This window comes from Ambystoma mexicanum, chromosome 5p, assembly GCF_040938575.1.
Source record: "Ambystoma mexicanum isolate Mex_15411 chromosome 5p, UKY_AmexF1_1, whole genome shotgun sequence".
NCBI classification, from domain to species: domain Eukaryota; kingdom Metazoa; phylum Chordata; class Amphibia; order Caudata; family Ambystomatidae; genus Ambystoma; species Ambystoma mexicanum.
The window spans coordinates 882451383-882467084 of NC_090930.1; the positions used below are offsets into that span (position 1 = coordinate 882451383).

General features: G+C 42.5%; 1 protein-coding gene across 11 annotated transcripts in view; it reads right to left on the reverse strand.

Moving 5' to 3' along the window:
• The window catches only part of COA1 (cytochrome c oxidase assembly factor 1), an 813838-nt gene that overhangs the window by 185541 nt on the left and 612595 nt on the right, over nucleotides 1-15702 (reverse strand). The window lies entirely within an intron of this gene.

Genomic DNA, 15702 nt, shown 5'->3' on the forward strand with positions numbered 1-15702 from the left:
CCTGGTGTTAGGAAAGATTTCATAATTGTATGTAATGTTTCCTCCATGTGTCAACCCCCAAACTTTTTGCTGCTGTTTAGACACCACTGACTGACTTTGCCAGGGAACCACAGCCTTCAGCTGCACTCCTCTGAGCTTTCGCTCACTTTTTATGGTGAAACTGACATGCCCTTAACACAGTCAGTACTGGGAGACTTTGTTTCCCTTAGTCCTTTCCTCATGTTGCAGCTTTTGTGCAACATGTATCAAGTGTGCAATGTATTTTACAATAAAGCACACTTGGGTCTCTAGTCATTTCCAAAGGCCCTAGAAACTCTCGCTGGACTTTTTATGAACTGTGCCAATGTGTCTTGGACAGGGCTGGTGGCAGCTATGTTTTCGCATTATTTTTAACCCTTTCCTACCGTGTTAACCGCGTTGGGCACAAATAGGTGGACTGGCTCCAAAATGGCCATGCCACAAGGTTCTTTGTCCTGTCCTTTGGCCATCTTGCCGCTTCACCATCCCCAGGTCGAGTCGACCTGGTTCAGTCCTTATTTGGTCATGCACTTTCCCGCGAATCCCAATGCTTTCGTGAGCTTCTGCATGCCTTGTGTGTGTGCCTCCAGGATGTGGGCTGGGATGTCTGATCCCAATACACATCCTGGGTGCCAGAGAGTCTGGAATGCCCTGAATGCCTGGGACCATCATGGTCCGTGATTGGTCCACGGATGATGTGTTTGTGAGCAGATCTCTCATTGGGTCCTCTCCGTTTCGGCGCAAAGGGAACTTTGGATAAGAGGAGGCTGAAAACACCACTACCTTGTCGATCTCCTGAGTTCACACCGAACAAAGGATAGGAGCCAAGTATCCTGCAACAAGAAGCCGAGTCAAGGAACTGCTGGTGACCCGCTGGAAGGTTTGGCACCCTGAGCCTGCTGTTGTCCCGTGGGACCCCTCTGCATCTGATCGTCCTAGAATGTCTGCGAAGACGCTTCGCCCCCTTGGAATAGTGGGACCAACTATTCTCGGCACCTTCATCAAACCCTGCAAGTAAGCCTTCTCGGAAGTGTCCCTGGGCCAACCAGTAGGCTGACCATCTTACGCAGGACCTTTGCTCTGTGTCTGCCGTTGTTTCGAGGAGGCCCTCGAAACTTGGTATACTGCTAGCTATGTGTCCACGGCACCCTCCCACCGAATTTCATACACTTGGCATTCCCAGGTCTGAAGTGAGACGAGTGCGCTAGGACCGGAGTAAACGCGGTTACCATGTTGCCCTGCCACCGCAACGACCTGTGCAAGTCCACTGCGTTTGTGACCCTCTAGACCCTGAAGCCTGCTGCAGTGACCCTTTGTCGATTCTTCCTCCCGGAGCGGAGAAATCGCCACTGTCCCGTTTGGGAAGCATCGCTGTATCTCGGGCACTACAAGGTGCTGAGACGTCCTTTTTGCAGCATTCGAACCTGCCAGCGAAGTGGACTGTACTGGCGAAGTTTGGGTCTGCCTTCATCGGGAACCGGTGAGTAGCCCTTACCCCAAATGGAGCCAATGTGCAGTGATGTTTGGTTGCACTGTGAAGTATAACATTTCTTTAGTGAAATTATTTTACTGAATGCACATATATATGTATGGCAGGGAAGAAAAAAAAAGGGGGCTAAACAAGTGAGGTTGTCATTGATGTCCGCATTGACATTTGAGATGACATCTTTCATGGTCTGGGTGTTAGCAGTGCACAGGGGTGGTGGCAGGGTAGGGGACTTAGTTTACCATAACTGTCAAATTTCAGGGGGTTTTCGGTTTTAATTTGAAGCATAAAGGGGAGGAGTAAAGTTTTTTTTTAGTGAAGTGCACAGGTTTTTGTTAGGGCAACTTAACCATAACGTCCCCTCAGCAAAGTTTTTTTTGTAGTGCATTTCACTGGTTTTTGGGAGGGCAACTTAACCATAACGTCCCCTTAACAAAAGGGATGTTTGTTAAGGGGACGCTTATCCATTCCCTAGTGAACCATCCCCAAACCTTGAACAGGAAAATAGACGTTTTGACGAAATATCCATCCCTTCTTCCCCTCACAAATCTTCTCCTCATAACCAGCCCGTGTTGAATCCTAATTCCCCCATATTTGTTTCAGTGTCCGCTTCCCCCGCTATTTCTTTAGATTGATGTGTGTGTGTGTGTGTTGGAAATGTTTTTGTACAGTAGTTGTAGAGAAAGAGTTTGTGTGTAGATTTCTTTTTTAAAAAGACATAAAATGTTCGCGAACAGCGCGCCTGTTTGACCTATCCGCAAGGAATGGAATGTGGGTGCTGTCTAATGTCAAGTAAGATGGATGTGATGGGAGACTGCACTATTTGTTGAAATTGTGCGTACATAAACAGAAAGGGGTGTCCAAAGGATATACTACCTCGCCGTACCGCTTGGAAACGAGATAATACATGTTCGTAGAACACACCAGATGTCCGGAATGGGTGTAAATGAGGAAAATGGGAGTGTGTGAAGGACAGTATAGTGGTCCGTATCGGGCGCAGCCAAAATAGTGCCGTCCGTAGAACAGGCGCGGTGGCCGGCAAGTTCGTAGGCAAACAAAATGGAGTTGTCCTAAGGACACTGGAAAGGACACTGGAGCTGTCCGTACAGTGACCATAGCATGCGTGCACATGCGCAGTAGAAACGTAAGTATTGCGAACATCGCGCCTGTTCCTAACTGTCCATCTCACTTGTGTCGCACTTTGAAGTAGTTTGAGAACCCGAACACTGTCCGTAGGACACTTGTGCGCATGCACACGTTTTATTCTTTGCATTTGCTGTCCAGGGGACTTTCATTACTGGCGCCGATGTGTTGAGGACGTCATCATGTCACTGCACCTACGCTGAGCGTGGGGACTAATTTGCGCGGTTGGTGTGCTTCCGCAACAATACAAAAGAACTTGTAGACACAAGGCAAAGTATTGTAGAGTGTAAAAATGTAATTTCACACATCCCAGACAATAGGGCACCTCAGGACTTGCTGTGTAAAATTTGTGTACCGCTTTGTAGGGCTGAAGACGGTCACGAGGCACACCCCTTGACCCCTACAAAAGGCCACACCCCCGAGCGCATCTTCATTGTCCTTCTAGCTATAGCAGATTGAGGTGTGCTACCTTTCCTGCTGTAGAGACCAAAAGGAAACTAATCGGTATGGCTTCCATGGCTGCTGTTGGGTCATTAGCCTCTGCACCACCCCCAAACCCGCCACCACCACCTCACCAAGGGCCTGCAGAGAATATATGGGTAAGGATTTAGAGATCGAGGAAGAAGAGGAAGAGAATGAAGTGGAGGAACTCTGCACTAGGAGCACTCGGCAGGAGTCGTGGGTGTGGCGGTTGTTTTCCGTTTATGGGAAAGTACCAAAAGCACGTGCAAACCTGGTGAAGTGTAACCAGTGCGAGGTGGTGTTGAGTCGCAGGAGATTTTGAGCATACAGTTTTGGTACGACAACCATGAAGCGACACCTCACTTCGTTCCACACAGCGGACATTCGCAAGGTGGTGCCATGTGAAGAGCGAAGTCGTTTGAGTTCCTCCACAGCATCCTCGGTATCCGATCATCCCACCACAACAGACACTCCTGTGGGGGAGCGCCTCCCTCCAGCTGCCTCACAAGCCATTCGCAATGCCGTTGACCCTTACCTTTCAAAGGTGACAGTAGTGTGCACGTATTGTGACGCAGTACTCTGCAGGGGGGAAGAGTTTTCGAAGTGCTTTTGAGGCTGCAGTCAAGAGCACCAGAAGATCTGCTCCTTACCTAAATAAAGTTCACCTAAATCTTTCTCTGTTCAGTTGGCCCTTTTTTATCCCCGTGGCTGGTGTCCCTTCCTTACACTCCTTTGGCCTCTTCTCCTAGTGTGCCGTGTGCTGTTAAGCAATGAACGTAAAAACAACAAAAATTACAGAAAAGGCTCTTTTCAGAGCCGCCTTTCTCAGTATAACAATAGAACTATGAAGTGACGGTCGTAGACCCCTGCGGAGTTCTGAAAAAGTTTGCGCACAGTCGTAGAGGAAAAAAGGGAGGGTGCAAGCAGAGCAAACTCAATAAAGTGTACGTTGGGAGTAAGTGGCGGCTCTGAAAAGAGCCTTTCGGTGGTGTGTTGTGTGGGTCTAAAACAGTGGATTGGGGAAAAAGGATTGTCAGATAGGTTAGTGTGATTGCAAAAGAGGTCGCAATGCATTTTGTACATTGTGAAGAAAAATCTGATTGCCAGCATATGTGAGGTGGACTCCATCTCTGCGGAAAATGAAAGTGCTGCAAAACAGAATGTTTTCATTGTGGAAAGAGGACATGCCAACATCTCTTAAAAATGCACACACAGCCTTATTCACATTGCGTCTCGCTTTCTCCATTTGTGGACCAAACGCAGAAGAACGCGGCCATATTTGTCTTTGGGCAATACGGGAAAAAAAGTATTTGACAATTTCGCGAGTCCTTCCTTCATGGAAAATTGCAAAGAAATTCCAGATACATGGACTAAACTGTTTCCTCCACAATGGATGATCAGTATATCTGGAGGACGCTCTGTCAGTAAAGTAACACAGAGAGGTACCAAGTCCAGCCATCTCATGCCACGCACGCCATGCCAGTGCACTTCGGCATGAGGAAATCCGAGATTTGTAGATAAACTGCAGCTTTCTGCATGCACCTTCAACCAATGTATCCATGAGTCTCCCAAAATCCAGATAATCTGTTTTCGAGCATGTAAAGCCATGGCTGTGTAGTCTCCTGTGAGGGAGAAGATGGTCTTATTAAAGTACGTCGGTCAGAACACACCTACTGAACTTTATGGACCAATCACTAGCTCCGCTCATTCTCATTTACATGTGGCTCCACCCTTGAATCCTCGGTGGTGATATGTGCTGGCTGCCATGTTCGCAGACATGTACAAGATCAGAGCGTGACGACGGTACATTCAAGTACTATTCACCTTTTTCCCCTTTAAGGTAGGCGCAAAAAAGCCATTTTTCTTTTTTTTTTGGCCAGATACCGTACAGACATCTGGTATTTTATGTATTTTTTTGTATTTTTTGTCCTTGCTTTACTCTTGCAAACATTACAGAACCTTCTCTAAAGCAAGCCTTACATTCCAAAAGAACATCACATTTCCCAAAGAAGATAGCGCAACACCATCTCGTTCAAAGTAATGCGCATTGCTTGGAGTAAGGTTATCGTGGCTGCAAAAAAATATACCAACTCGTAGCATGACTGCACGCATGCCGCAATTGATGATACACCTCCCGAAGCTTTGATCTGGACAGAAAACAGAAGAGTTGTTCCATTGTACTCTCGGGAGTAAAGCAGAAAAAATTACTTTCGTTGTTGGGAAGGTCATGAGTGCTTCAACCAACTGTGCCAAACCTTCCAAGAAAGTACGTGAAGTCACATAACCCAAATGGCAAGCACCGTAGTGCAAAATTACCACATGAGGAGTGGTCATTCTACGCATGTCTCTACAAACTTGCAGAATTGCCACAGCATTGGCATCAGTGTCAGTGCTCCACACCACTTCCATTCCTCTCACATCGAAACGGTATGACACATGCCTACTCTCGGCATAGTGTTGTAAGCCTTGCACAAAAATGTCTCCAAGCATCAAAACCCTGACCCTTTCCACCTCTGCCATCTTCAGTGTGCGCACCATCTTTCGACACAAAAGAGTAATGTGAACATCTGATTGGCTGATGCCTACAGTCTCCTGTCCATGCAGGATTTGCTGTAGAAACCCGTATGTGACATGCCCTACCAGCGGACAAGCGTTGCCTATGTGCGGCACATAACTCTTACCCAGTCCTTCCACCCTCTCTACAGCGGTACCAAAGCAAGTCCCTCATTGGACACAACTAAGCGGTCGTACAATCATCCACCAATCACATAGAACATCGCTAATTTTAACTCCGTCATCAACATTGCGCACTTCAAAATTACTGTCAATGATTCTTGATGGAAGTCGTATACCATTGCAAAGCACCTACTTCACAAGCTACTGTGCTAGGATTGCGAATTTCTACGTACAGCTCCATGCATGTCCACATGCATCAGTATAGAGTACATGTATGTATATTTTAATCAGAGAACATGTGGAAGCCTTAAGATTTAATTTAGACAAAATAATGCCGCTAAATGTCCACAGGGAATACATAACAACGCTCCCCCTTCAAAGTGCAAGATTGACGATTTGTCATTCACAAATCGCACGACTGCTTACTGTCTTCCGCCTAACCTGTACATACGTTGCAAGCATGCCTATTTAGGGCAGACCTCAATTTTGTATGTGAAAATGTCGGAGTTGTGTACTCTGTACGGCCTACAGTAATGCTACTTGCAATGTGACCGTATGAGAATAGTAAGCGCTCCCGATTATGGTGGTGACATTTCCTTCTGAGGGTCTCCCGATTTTTCAACATTGTGCTTTTCATTAACAAGTAGAAAATGTTTCCCCATCTAGTACTATGCCCTATCGCTTACAAACCTCTCTCCTATGCATAGTACACTTTGTAAACAACAAGGCATTTCCATACCCTTAAAAGTTTTAGTTATTTTGAAGGACTTTCAAGAACCATATTGCAAGTACTATGCAAAGACTGCACAGAGTGAAGTGAAATGTGCACATGCACTGGGTTGAAATATGAAAGTTCAATGCTCTGACGAAAGAAGCACAAATAATGTCTGCAGTATCATCACTGCTGCAAACACACAAAGTAACTGATTTTGTATTTTTAATTTGCAGTGAAGACTACTCTCCTGAGAATCAACAGCATCTACACTGCAGACGGCATATCCGAAGAAACCTGGTCATCTTGCACAAAAAAGTAAGTATAGTACAACCCTTATATTGTAACTACTCCTTAAAGAGGCTGCGTGGGTTATTTGTTTATTTTGGGCACCAAAGCAAGCATTGATTTGTAAACCATTCTATCTACAAATATCCATTTATTGAACAAAGAATAACAGGCAGAATGGCTGACAAATCCCTGTGTGTTTGGTACTCAAATAACATACGTAATCCTTAGAAGGTTAGATTGTGAAAAGAAGTTGCTGTAGCAAGTATTTGGCATTTCGGTTATTAATAATGGTTCTCGTCACAAGTAGGCCACTTTGTACTCTCATCTGAAGCACATTGTAGTAGTATACAAACAGTAAAGTAGCCTTACCAAATGATTGTTAGAGTTCACTGTATGTTGACACACCATGACAAAGAGCTTACCCATCAGACTTATGCACAAATGCACACTGCACACATACATTGGACAACAGACAAAAGTATATATTTTTTCTCAACAGACACCAAAGAATGCCTACCAAAAAGCAACTCCGTAGAAAGGAATGCAGAATTAGAGCAAATAAAAATAAAGATGCCCAATGTAAGCATCCACCTGTTGTAGAGAATCTTGGTACAAACCAGCTAATGCAGTTGGGTAACAAAATAAAGGAAGTCTCAACTACCGAAACTGTACCTCCTCCATCAAAAAGTGTCACAAAACACAGAAATGTTGTCAAAGAAACAGCTGCCCGTACAGCTAACAATGTTCCTAATAATCCTGATAGTATAAGAAGAACCCATAGTAAAAAAAAGTATTTTAGCAAAAATGTTTCGTCACAGAGTCCTTCAGAATCTACTAAGAAGAGGACCAAAATCATCCTCACCTCTTAAAACCTACCGTAGAAAGTTAATTGTACAAGCACTTGTGGACAGTGCAATCCTTCTCAAAAGGAAGTTGTTCATATTAGTGTTAAATAGGATGAAAGCACTAACAAAACTAAGTACCAAACTACAAAAGAAACTGAGCAATAAACGGAATGTGAACAAAAGTAATTTCTTGCATGTTTGTGGTGGTGAATGGAGTCACACCACAACCACAGAGCCATATTTTAATGAAGAAGCATACAGACAAAATCAAACAAACACAATTGCCATCCATAGCAGTGGACGAGGGTATGAGAAAATCAATACTACCATCATGGAACAAGAAACACTGCTTACAAAACTATCTCCTGAAAACTCAGAATTACCTCTCGATTCAGCAGAACCACACCGTCCAGTATACAAATGGCCGTGCACATCAATGTGTGCCATTCCAAACAAAGCTTTCAAATCTTTACGTCAGTTCCTCAATCAATATGTAAAAGGTAAAACAAAAGTAAAATGAAAGTGCTGCAAAATATGGATATTTGTCCAGTGCAGAAAGACACAGGACTAAAGGGACATTCATTAGCCTGCATTTATGGGCCTATTTGCAAAAGTACCTTCCATGATATCAAAAGAATATCAGTACATCATTCCAATGTAAGAAATTTGGTGTATAAAATATACTATGCAAAAAGTCCAGCTTCAGAATTAGGCAATTTAAATACCACTCTTCTGCATGGTACACCGAAATACTTACAAGAAGAAATGGACCGCACTGCACATAGCAACCTTCTATTACACACATACAGAAAAGAAATAGTAAAATTTAAAAGGTCATCGGCTGAAGTACCAAACCATGTGTGTGTGTGTTGCCGCAGAATGTTTTACAAAAGGAACACAAAAAATGTGGACATAGCATACAAAATAGAAGACAATGAAAACTCTAAATGGTTTGAATTAGCTCTGTACCTTTTAGCTGAAAACAAATATGAAATAACTGAACGCTAATATGTTGCAGTTACTGTACTGCAAAATTAGACAACAACCACACTCCTTCACGTGCTATTACCTTCACGTTTCCATTAGCAAAAATCCTGCAACAGCTCATTTTGTATGAGAGCATAATAATTCAAACAGTTCACCCATTTCAAGCAATTATACGCCTTCATCCAAAAACAGCAAAATTACCTTCCTCTGAATTGGTGAAAGGTATTCGTGGCAAAGTAGTTTACTTGCCATTAGATCTAACGGAAAATGTACACACTCTAGGAGTGGAACGTTCAATAGAGCATTCTTTTATTAAAGAATGCTCTATTGAACGTTCCACTCCTAGAGACTATTGTCTTGGTAAATGGAGTACCAACAAAGGACAAAATAATTTGGCAACAATTAGTGGATTTACACAAAGTTAGACAAGCATTGCAATATCTAAAAGACAATAATGAGTACTACAAGGAAATAAATATTGATGAAAGCTTATGAATATGAAATTATTCAAGAGCCATCAGAAACTGGACAATTCAAACTTCTTGATCCAGCTACAGTATCCACTCTTTTGGACCATTACACAAATCATCCATTGCATTCCAATGAAAGCATAGATGATGCAATAGAAACTTACCAAATGCGACAAACCAAAGGGTCACCAATGAGTATTTGGGAAAAAAGTATAGAAGCACGTGCTTTTCCACTGCTATTTCCTACTGGCAAAGGTGGAAGATACAATGATAGACCCACTCAAATTAGGACATCAGAATACCGCTCATTACGAATGTACTCGCAAGATCCCAGATTTAGACAAAATGTGGAATACATATTCCACCTACTCTATGAAAGTGAATTATCAACACTATGTTATGGAGTTGCACACATTCTTAAATCTGGAACGCACTTTCAAAATATGTCAGCTACGCAGTTAATACAAAAAGTACAAGAAAAAGATGAGGTTTTACAATCAAGTATAACAAATTTGTTTGCAAACATGAATGGTACAAAGGAATACTGGTTCAGACGGCACAGAGACGTGCGTTGCATGATCAGAAACCTTGGCCCAACAACTTGGTTTGTTATGATAAGTTGTGCAGAACGTGCATGGGAAGATTTACATGAGTTCCTACGCATAGCAAACAGCAACGAAAACAACATAGATATATTAACACCTGGAGAATTTTGCTCTCTAGATCCAGTTAATGTCTCAAGATATTTCCATCATCGTTGCATTGCAATGCTACACTTTATTTGCAATAAAACTGTTCCTCCCCTTGGAGAAGTGCAAGACTTCTTTTGGAGAAAAGAATATAAAGCGAGAGGAGCACCACATATTCACATGCTGTTATGGATCAAAGGTGCACCGAAATTTGGGCACGACAGTGATAGCACTGTTTTGCAGTTTATCCAAAAATATGTCACATGTGAATTCCCTTCACAACAGACACATAGTGAGCTGCATGGGCAGATTTTACAATTTCAAAGACACAAATGTGGCAAATTTTGTCGCCGCAAATACAAAAACAAAGGTAAATACTACACCAAATGCTGCTTTGGTTTCCCTAGACCAGTTACAGAAACAGGTGAAGTAAACAACTTCATGTCTTCAGTTCGACATAGTGTTAAAGGTAAATCACCTAAAAACACGTATTACATAAAAAGAAGGGAAGAATCAAAATATATCAATGATTACAATGCAATCATTGCCCTATTATGGAATGCAAACATAGATGTGCAGTACATTGCAGACAATTCAACTGCTGTTGCACGACATGTTACAGCCTACTTAACAAAAGCAGAAAAAACAGAGCTTCAAGACCTCTGGGATGACCTAGCATCAGACAAAACATTATCATAGAAATTGTACAGCCTAGGCATAAAAATGCTCTCTCATAGAGAATGTGGGGCCAATGAAGCAGCAGATTGTTTAACCGGCACTGCTTTGTATGGAAAATCAGACAACATAGTATGGCTCAGTCCTGGTCCTGCAAAATCTAGAAAAAGAGTGCTAAACAATTGCCAGAAATGATCCCAACAGCCAAGACATTCTAAAAAACAGTTTACTGGACACATACTATCCGAACAGGAGTACCACTCTGGAAAGCATGTGTCTATACCACATAGCTCAAAACCTTGCATACAAAAAAAATGTAAAACCTGATTAAAGCAAACATAGATATAGAGTCACCGATTGTGAAGGGAGCTTAGTGAAACTTAACAAACGAAGCTTAATTAGTCATGTGAAATTGTCATTAAAAACTCCTCAACAGAAAGAACTATATTACATGTCTCTGTTACAACTTTTCAAACCATGGAGAAAAGAGGAAGACATACTACATAATTATGAGTGCTATGAAGATGCTTTCAAAGCAAATGAAAGCACTATCACTGATGTGAACTTTACGCAGTAGAAAACAATGTTACACAATGAGCAGCAACAGGAAGAAGAACTTCAGGCCCAACTAGATAAAGACTCTTCCGACAGTAGTCAACCTTCTGTAACAGGAAGTCAAGAACCATTAGGACAACCACTAATAGCAAATGAGACTGAAGTAGCTATGGCAGAAGTAGAAAACACCATGTGTCAGTATCAAGAAGATACAGAAGACAACTGTCCAACAAGCAAAACTTAACAATGATCAGCGCACCATTTTTGAAGACGTAACAAAACAAAGTGTACATGGTGTACAACACGAAAATAAAGAATGTACCTGCCAAAAATACAAATCTATAATGCTGTACGTCAGTGGTGAAGCTTGATCAGGGAAAACATTCTTAATCAAAATCATCAGCAAGTTCCTTCAACAATTGACAAATAACAAACTGTCAGCTGTTGTAACAGCCCCCACAGGTTTAGCTGCCTACAACATAGGCGCTGTGACTTAACACCGATTACTACTGCTTCCAGTAGAGCAACAAAATAAATCAGACTACTACAAACTTTCTGCAGAAGCTGCAATGGAATTACGTAGAGTATTGAACCAAATTAAAATGTTACTAATAGATGAAGTGAGCATGGTCTCCAATCTAATGTTGGCTTTGATTCATCTCAGATTGCAAGAAGTACTTAAAAGTAATAAGGAAGAACTCTTTGCTGGGAAACACATTATCGTTTTCGGAGATCTTCTACAATTGACACCAGTAAAAGGTGAACCGATTTTTAAAACCTTAGGCCACAAACTATGCTGGAAAACTGTTGGTAGCATAGGTAATGTTAACCTTTGGCAACATTTCCAATACAGAGAATTAACTGAGAACATGCAGCAATCTGCAGATCTCACTTTTGCCAACATCTAAAAAAGTATTAGAGTTGGTGTATTATCGCACGAAGCACAAGCTGTATTGAAAAAGCAGCATATACATGCACTTTATGGCGATAATGCATGTGCAACTGATGTTCTGGAACAAATAGCGCACAAAAATGTCAATTGTATGGCCTTAATGCCAACTCTTGCAAGCTGTTTCAAATTCAATGAAACAATGTTAAAGAAAGAAATGCAAGCAATAATATAAATTAGCGCCACAGACAAACTAGACGTACATGGTATGATAGTACCCATGTGTGAGCAAGCCACAACAAGACTAAATAGTTTAGAAAATTTAATCTCCAACACAGCTGGGTTGGAAGAAATATTGTAATTATCCTTAAATTGTAGAGTAATGCTTAAACGTAACCTTGACGTAGAGCAAGGGCTAGTTAATGGAGCACTGGGCACAGTTGTTGGCTTTCAATCATATCCGCGTGATAGCAACATTCAGTTTGTAAATATTCGCTTTGATAAAGCTTCAGAAGTGAAAAGGATAGGGCGCTCAATTGCTCGATTCCTTCTCTTCAAAGACATGTATGTACGTAGAGAGCAATTTTCTCCAACTCTTACATATGCAGTTACCATTCATAAATCCCAAGGTCTTACCCTAGACAAAGCATTGATAGATATAGGAAACAGTGTTTAAGGAAGACATGAGCTACGTAGCATTATCACGCTTACGTACACTTGACGGTCTATTGCTAATAAATTTTGATTCAAGTAAAGTCAAAGCTGATATTCCTTGCATTCTAGAATACAATAGATTGCGTTCACTGTACACCCCTCATTCTAAACAATACCATGTTCCAGATAAAGTGAAACGTGGTAAAAGAAAAGTAAATGAAACAGAAATGCAACAGAATGCAACAAGCTAAAGTTTCATCAATTGCCGCAAACATAGAAGAACCGATTAGGGAATGTAAACCAGGGACGTCGGCAAAGAAGCAACAGAAAAACCGAAAAATGCACTCAGATACAGAACTTGCTGGCCCATTCAAATTTGCAAATGAAAGTGGGGTAAGTTGCTATGCAAATGTAGAAATGAATATTCTATTTCAATTGCCACCAATTGTTGATATTTACCTGCACAGTACAGACCAATTGTATTTGCAAATGTTAGTGCTGCATAGAAATGTAACAAGCAATCCTGACAACATACAGTGTTCATGGAGTAAGGCAACAATTGGACGACTGTGCTGGAATGGTGAGATTCACTATGAACTCACCAGAAGATCCACAAGAATTTCTAATGTACATACTATTAGTATTGGAAAACAAAAGCATACCTGTAAATGAAATCTTCCAAATTTCGTACATGTGGAAACATACATGCACTCTCTGTAGCAAAGTGATACAGGAAGAAATCCCAAATGAGCGATCTGTGTAGGTTTCCATACCAAATAGTGAGAGCATTCCATTTCAGCAACTTGTGCAAAATGCAAACCATGGCAGATTATGTAGTATTTGCAATTCAGACAATCGCTCCACCTTACTGTGCCTACATAATTATGCCTACATAATACTTATGCTTCTACGTTATAATGCAGATGGCACCAAAAAGAAATGCAAACTGACTGGATTCACACACGGTCAAGTGTCACTTGGAAAGAAAACCTTTACTACAGTAGGAATAATATACCATGCATGAGCTACAACCAATGCAGGTCACTACACTGCATACATTAAAAAGAATTCTGGATGGTTTGAAAGTAATGATAGCACCATTACTCTAAAGCAGAGGTTGCCAGCTAACCTGACAAATGTGTATTTAATGTTCTTGAAGCCAAAATGTACGAAATAACATGTACTTCAAGATTGTCAACAAATTATGTGAAAGACTACAAACAGTTAGAATACGCCCACAGGTATCTAACTACCCAACAGGATGGAAGAATGACACAAATAAATGATTATCACAGATCGTTGGAAACAAATTGTTAGGCAGAAACCTGTGCAGTTCCCTTTGGGAACACTGCAAAAGATTTAGGACTACAGGTGTTAGCAGTAAACCCTCTTGGTAGCAGTCTGTACCACCCAGCTTTACCTGGTAGCTGTGGCTGAGCAGTCAAGAAGATCTCGACTTGGAGGAAAGATGAAGGTCGTTGCACTGCCAGGGAAGAAACCAGCCGCGGAGTTTTACGGTTAAAGGTATTACCCTTTAGTTCGCGGCCGTGGTAAAACGTGGTATTCCGGTTGCCGGGGTGCTTGGCACAGGCAAGGCGGCCACGAGATGCGTCGGGAAGGCGAAAAGACGGTGAAACTGGTTATCCCCACCAGTCAAAGGAAGAAGACTCTCCGGCGGGAGATCTCCTCTGTCGTTGGGAAAAGTGGTGAGACGGTCCAACAGGGCTCCACCGGTGGTGTCGTCATGGCAGGTTGGCTCAGCTTCTCCCTCTTCGGATCATTAGGTCCTGTGGCGACTTCTGAAGATCCAGTCCCCAAAGCCCTGCTTTTATGCAGAAAACCCCCATTCACTCAGCCTAGCTGTCACTCAAACATGCTAAGTGGTGAGCCGGCCGGCTCACCACTTGGGCCAATCAGGACCGAGTGCGACTTGAGTTGCCTAGGCAACTCAGTCCAGGGTGCCCAAATCCCCCTCCACCCCTCATAAGTACCCCAGACAGAGTGGCACCACTTTGGAGGGCTTCTGTGGAGAAGCACGCCAAAACGTGGAACAAAGGGCTCGACTTGGGTTGGAGTCACAGAAGAGAACACAAACGCCATTTTAGAACCGAGTTTTGGCAAAAAATACCAACCGGAGAATTAATAATAATTAAATAAACCGGCGGTATGTTCGAGGCTATCGTAATTGAATAAATAAAGATAGTAGCCGCGAACAATGGGAAAATCCCACAGAGAAATATTTGCGGTTGAATATAAAAAGTAGTATCCACTGCCACCAGCCAAAACTCGATCAGGGGGGACGGAGAAGTGCCCCCTCGACTAACAGACCCCGGGGCAATCGAATTGCCCCAGCCAGTACGTCCACAATATGATGGTTTGTACTGGTTCTGTTCAGAATTCAAGACTAGTAAAGTCAATGGTGACTTTACATGCCCAGGGAACAGTAGTCAGTCCCAGGTTATGGAGTCTATACTGGGGGGTCACTATGACACCCCTGTGTTACTGCACTGAGGGTGCTGTGTAACACACATCACAAAAACACATGAAGCCCTATGGAGTAAAAGACCCCATAGCCCATTAAACACATCTAGAGTCAAAGAAACACACTCAAATCATGCCCAAGAGTGAGGGTAAAAGAGTCTCACTCTTGGCAGGAGAAAAATATAAACCCCAAAAATCCAGCAAAGCTGCTGGGGGACTCACTAGGTTAGGAAATTCAGCCTAAACAGAGAATTCTCCCTAACACTCGCCCCCGCCCCCAGACTAAGGGACAGGAGGATTTAATCCACTCCTGGATGAACCTCATACCTCTAGTCGATGACATACATCCTAGAGAGTCCATCAGCATTTTGATGGTGACACCCTGACCTTGCGCTCAATGGTGAAATCAAACCCTTGCAGGCAGATTGACCATCTCAATAGTTTTGGATTTTCTCCCTTCTTTTGCATTAACCATCTCAAGGGTTGGTGGTCAGTCTGAATGACAAAAGTAAAACCATACAAGCATGGCCTAAATTTCTTCAGTGCCCACACAATAGCAAAGCATTCTCTTTCGATTGTTGCCCACCTTGTCTCAGGATCCTTCAGTTTACGGCTGATGAAGCAAATGGGGTGCTCCCTACCCTTCTCATCCAGTTGGCTTAGAACTGC